Raw genomic sequence first — 6000 nt, 5'->3', positions numbered from 1 at the left:
CCAAATCCTATTTCATTTTTAACTGAATGTCCCATCCTGTGAATTGTTTTGATTCACTCTGTGTCATCCACCGTGAGTCCCAGTGAGAATGGCAGACTCTAAATAATGTAAATAAAATATATAAACAAATAGTTGAATCCACCACCCATAGATTCCTTGTCGGGTTGTTGATGAAGTTCCTAATTCTTTCCACAAGATGGCAGCCTTTTGCTGTTCTCCATAGAAGACTGGGTTTGGGTGGAAAAATCAGAGGTCAATTTCCTGCTGCCCGCTTTTGGTCCCTCTCTCTCTCCCCAGATATTTTTTCTCCTCTTCCACTCACAAGGAAATCACAAGTCCAAAACTATTTGCCATTTAGTGCAGACTATGCTTTCTGCAGTTCTGGTTAGTCACAAAGGGAAAACAAAATGCTACTCCATGCCTTTGCAAGAAATCTTCGCATCTCCGCCTAAGGGGTGTGCTGGTTGCATACTGACAGATGCAGTACATTAACTTGCACATCCAAGGACCTCAGCATTCACAAAGAGTCTTGGAACTAATTAAGGACACACAGCAATTCAGCCTGGCTCTTCTGCCAGACAAGGGGAGGCTAAAGGTCAGTATGAGTCACAGGCACCAGCCCTTTGCTTCTCTTTGGAAAAGTATTTTCTTGTGTCTAGATGCTGCCTGTCTCTTAGTATTCTTCAGTGTCGGTTTCCAGCATAAGATTGTTTTGTAATTTCTGGTCAGCATTTTCAGATGTACTTGCTTCCGATGTTTTGCAAGACAGCATGGGCACTTCTAATGTCTCACAGGAAACCCAAAGTAGAATGGTTTAAAATGTCTACAAAAAACAATGCCGCCAGGCCTCAGTGCAGAATTACACACACAGGAGTCAGCTGCTCAGTGCTTATTTCCTCAGGCTGAACTATCAAAAAACAAAACAAACCCCCCCCCCCAAACCCACAAACAGATAAGGCACTGAGGAATCTGTGAACGGAGCCTCCTCGGTTTTAAAATCAGTCATGCAGGGCCCTGATTCAGCCATGTGGGTGGAAAAGGGGAAGTTAAAATCTTTACACACACACTCACACCACACATACAGGGACCAACGCTGGCTGTTATTAACAGGCCAACGCAGAGAATGTTAATAACAGCCAGTGTTGGTCCCTGAAGAAGGCGTTAATCGCTGAAACAGAAAGATCACCGGGCTTCTGTTGAGAACAACTGCACTACTGAATTGCTACTCTCAAGAAGCATATCTGTGGAAGAAAGGGAGGTTGGCACCCCCTTTCATGGACTTACCTATAATACTGTTATTTGTTTGTAACAAGGCATAGTCCTCTCTTTGGCGTTACTTTTAAGGCAATAATTAACAATACATGTTTTTGCCTACATACTATCAGTGGTGGATATGTTATTAAATACCACTACTTTATAATCATTGTGTCTAGCTTTGTGATGTGCTGTTTCTAGTTTGCTGAACCTCCAGGTACTAGCTGGAGATCTCCTATTACAACTGATCTCCAGCTGATAGAGATCAGTTCCCCTGGAGAAAATGGCCGCTTTGGTCATTGGACTCTATGGCATTGGACTCTATGGCATTGAAGTCCCTCCCCTCCCTAGAACCTGCCCTCCTTAGGCTCCACCCAAAAAAAACCCCGCCAGTGGCAAAGAGGGACCTAGAAACCCTAACTTCAATGCCATAGAGTCCAATTGCCAAAGCGGCCATTTTCTCCAGGTGAACTGATCTCTATCGGCTGGAAATCAGTTATAATAGCAGGAGATCTCCAGCTACTACCTGGTGGTAGACGCTAATTAAGCTCAGACAGAATGGCACAATAGACGTCTCTTCCCAATTGTGGTATTATTGGCACGTAGAAACCTTTTGAAGCTTGAAGAAAGCTCTGAAATGGGGATTTTACCGGAAGCCCATTGCGATTGAATATTGTTCCGTGCTTTACTGCAACTGAATATTTTCTGCGCTTGATTTGAATTACCATTCTGGACTATTAATTTTTGCGCACCTGAAGTATCCTTGTATATACTCACCTTGTATTCTTTTTGTACCAATCTTCTTGCTCTGCTACTATATCCTTGGGATAATGTTCATGTGAGACTACTTTTCTGAATACAATTGAATGCATATTGTTGTACTTGTGCTTTATTGAGCTTTGTATTAGTGCATACCTTTGAATTCCACTACCTGGTGGTCGGCAACCCTAGAGAGCATGAGCAAGCATACTGCCCCTGCCCCTGTGTTATCGCCTGGTCATCTGTAGGGGCGACTACACAGAGGAAGTGGCCATACAAATTCTCCCTCCATATGATCAGCAACATTCAGGAGGGGGCATGTGTATGAACACATGAGTACACAGTAGGGTTGCCAGATCCCCCTGGCCACCAGTGGGGAATAGGGGAGTAGGGTAGCTAGATCCAGAATGGGAAACTCCTGGAGATTTGGGGATGGAGCGGGGGGGGGGGCAGCGACCTAAGCAGGGTACAATGCCATTTAGTCTACCTTCCAAAACATCCATTTTCTCCAGGGGAACTGATCTCTGTCACCTGGAGATTAGAAGTAATAGCCGGGAGATCTCTAGCCACCACCGGGAGGTTGGCAACCCTAGCGAGGAAATGTGCTAACTTTTTAAAATGAGCCAAAGTGCTGCAGTACAGATAGTCATGGCTGGTTCTTTAATATTCCATGTTTGCTGTTGCTCCGCCCCTAGTTAATGACTTACTCTGTTGCTATGGAATGAAAGGATTAATTCTTGCTATCCCTCCATACTTTGCTGCATTTTGGCAATACTTTCTTATTCTTTGTTTACCGAAGTAAACGGTCCCCCGGGAGCAGCATTTTGGAGGGCATTTTGGACTACAGCAGGAGAGAGGTGATGAGAGAAAGTCCATGCTCTGCTGATGGAAATCATTCTGCCCATGAAACATCTCCAGTGGATCCAAGCCCGGATCCGTAGTACTAGATACAACCCAGCAACCATGTGGTAGAAGTACCTACTATGCAGTAGGCTTCTCCAAAATTTACCAAATAGAAGCTGGTATCTTTTGGTTTCCCGTGTGGAATTACTGAGGTGATATTTGCCAATTGAATGCCTGTCTTGTCATGTGCCCCAGGAAGAACTCCTTTCTTCAAAATATATAATCTAAAAAATAATAATAAAGAAGTCAACAACATGACATTTGTTCAAATAGAATTAATGTGAGATTAGATCCATTCTTTAGATTTTAAACCATTATAGTTGGGGTAGCCAACCTCCAGGTGGTGGCTGGAGATCTTCTGCTATTACAACTGATCTCCAGGCAACAGAGATCAATTCCCCTGGAGAAAATACCTGCATTGGAGGGTGGACACATTGAAATCTCTCCCCTCTCCAAACCCCACCCTCCCCAGGTTCTACCCCCAAAATCTCCAGGTATTTCCCAACCCAGAGCTGCCAACACTACTTATTGTAGAGCAAATGTTCCCTGAACCCATGGCACAATGTTGGTATATTTCCATAAATATATGGAAACAATATTTGAATACTTTATAAAATAGTATGTTAGGACTCAATCCGGAAAGAACACCCTTATTCATCTTGACATGAACTACCAAGTTATGGAGATCTATATTCTCTTTTGTGTTGAATGAATTAGGTGTATCCTGCTTTTGCTAAAAAAATTCATTCCAGTTGAGAAAAATGGTAGTTTTTATGCTCCTTCTTTGGGTGGCGGCAGAGTTTTGCTTTTATTGCATGTGTTGTCAAAGAGACCAAATATTATTCTATCTTTCTGGCAAAAGGTATAATCCCATAGGTGGAAGGGCAGCACAGAGGAGTCAAGCCAGGCTGCATCATAGAGGCCTTGGGAAGCAGAGTTGCCAAGAAAAGGCTCAAAGGAAAAACATAAATTATATTTTATAACAGCAGAGGTGTCGTTAATTGTTTTAATTTGCAGTCTTTTTCTGTCTGCCCAGTTAGAACAATTGAACAGATGTATCTATTGCAGTGACGGCGAACCTTTTAGAGACCAAGTGCCCAAACTGCAACCCAAATCCCACTTATTTATCGCCGAGTGCCAATGCGGCAATTTAACCTGAATACTGAGGTTTTAGTTTAGAAAAAACAACTCATACGTTAATATCTTTTGCCTTAAAAGAAAAACACAATAACAGAGCTTTCAATGATACAAACAACTTTTTATTGAAAGGTAAAAGTTTGCATTTGGCATGCTTTTGAACAATTAATGTGATTTTTGCTGTTGTGTGCATGCTGATAATTTGTCTACCCTTGGCTCATACTTTGTAAGTTTGAGAGCAACACATGCAGCACTCAGGTCATCTGTTAGTCTGTTTCTGGTGTCAGATCTGATATAATTCAAAGCTGAAAACAGCTGCTCACAAGCATAAGATGATCCAAACAAAGTAAGGAAAGCAATCCCAAGTGCTTTCATAGACTTAAAATTATTTGGCAGAGAATTCCACGCTTTAAGGATTTCATTTTCAGAACTAACTGTGCTGTCCTTTGGCATCCCTTCTATCTTCTCAAGTGTTTCACGCAGGTCATAGAATTTATTTTTCCAGATAGAGCTTTCTTGAAATTCTATTAGCTCCATTTCCAGATTTTCTAAATCTAACCAGTGTAGGCAGGAAAGATCAAGTTCTTCAAATTTGGCTTTATCTGGAGAAGTAAGAAAACACAGGGTTGTCTCCATCTTACGGAACTGTAAAAATCTGTTGCTAAAATTCACCTTTGCAGCTGCTACAATGCTAGAAAATTCCTTGTAGATTTCCTGATGGCTTGTAGGATTGTCTGCAAATGTTGTAGAATTTTCTAAATGCATTTTTAGTTTTGGAAAATATTTCAGCTGCCCACTTTCAAGGTCTCTTTCAAAAACCTGCAGGTTTCTCTCAAATGTTTTGATATCACAAAACATCCTTTCTGCTGTTTTCCCCACACCTTGTAGTTGTTTGTTCAGTACATTGAAGTGTTGTGTAAAATCTGTAAAAAACATGAGGTTGGTAAGCCAGGCCATATCAGTGAGCTGTGGATATTCCTGCCCTTTTTCATTCATAAACAGCCTAATTTCATCCAAGCAGGCTACAAATCTCTCCAGGACTCGTCCTCTGCTCAACCACCGGACATTATTGTACATAAGTAGACAATTATACTGTGCCTGAACCTCCTCAAAAAGTGCTTGAAACTGTCGACAATTCAGAGCACGAGCCATGATGTAATTCACCATTTTTGTGACATCTTTGAGGACATGGTCCAATTTTTTGCTGCTGTCCCTGGCACAAAGAGCTTCTTGATGTATAATACAATGGAACTGAATAACCTGATGTTTTGTTTCTTTAACAAAGAATTGTATGAAACCAGATGTTGCCCCCACCATAGAAGGTGCCCCATCACTAGTAACTGAAACCACTTTTTCTGGTCTTATGTCTTGTGACAAAAAAGCCTCCATCACAGCATTGTAGATATCTATCCCTTGTGTTCTTTTAGGCAAAGACACCAGTTTCACCAGCTCTTCTCTCATTATGTCACCAACAGCATAACGCAAAATTACTGCTAGCCTTGCATGATTATTTATATCTGTGCTTTCATCTAAGCACATGGAGTAACAGGCTGCCTTTTGTAAGTCAGTGGTGAGCTGCTGACTAACATCACTTGCCATGCGCTGGACTCGATCTTTAACAGTATTTCTGCTAAGTGGCATCTCAGAGATGCGTTGAATAATTTTATCCTTGTTTGGGAAATCATGAAAAAGGGAATTATTCCCAGACAACATGGCTGTTTTGATCATATCCCCATCAGAGAGGGGCTTACCATGTTTTGCTATGCACAGTGAAATTTGAAAACTGGCAGTTGTTAGATGATTTGTTCTAGAAAGATAGTTGGAAAAACTAACAGACTGGGAATGATGATTCCTCAATTTCCCTTCAAGAAACTCTTTTCTTTCAGTTTCACCAAGTTCAGCAACACTTTTGTGGTTGGTGTCAAAGTGCCGTCTGACACTTGATGT

This window comes from Euleptes europaea, chromosome 1, assembly GCF_029931775.1.
Source record: "Euleptes europaea isolate rEulEur1 chromosome 1, rEulEur1.hap1, whole genome shotgun sequence".
Taxonomy (NCBI): domain Eukaryota; kingdom Metazoa; phylum Chordata; class Lepidosauria; order Squamata; family Sphaerodactylidae; genus Euleptes; species Euleptes europaea.
The sequence above is the reverse complement of the archived record's forward strand: the minus strand, read 5'-3'. Positions refer to the sequence as shown.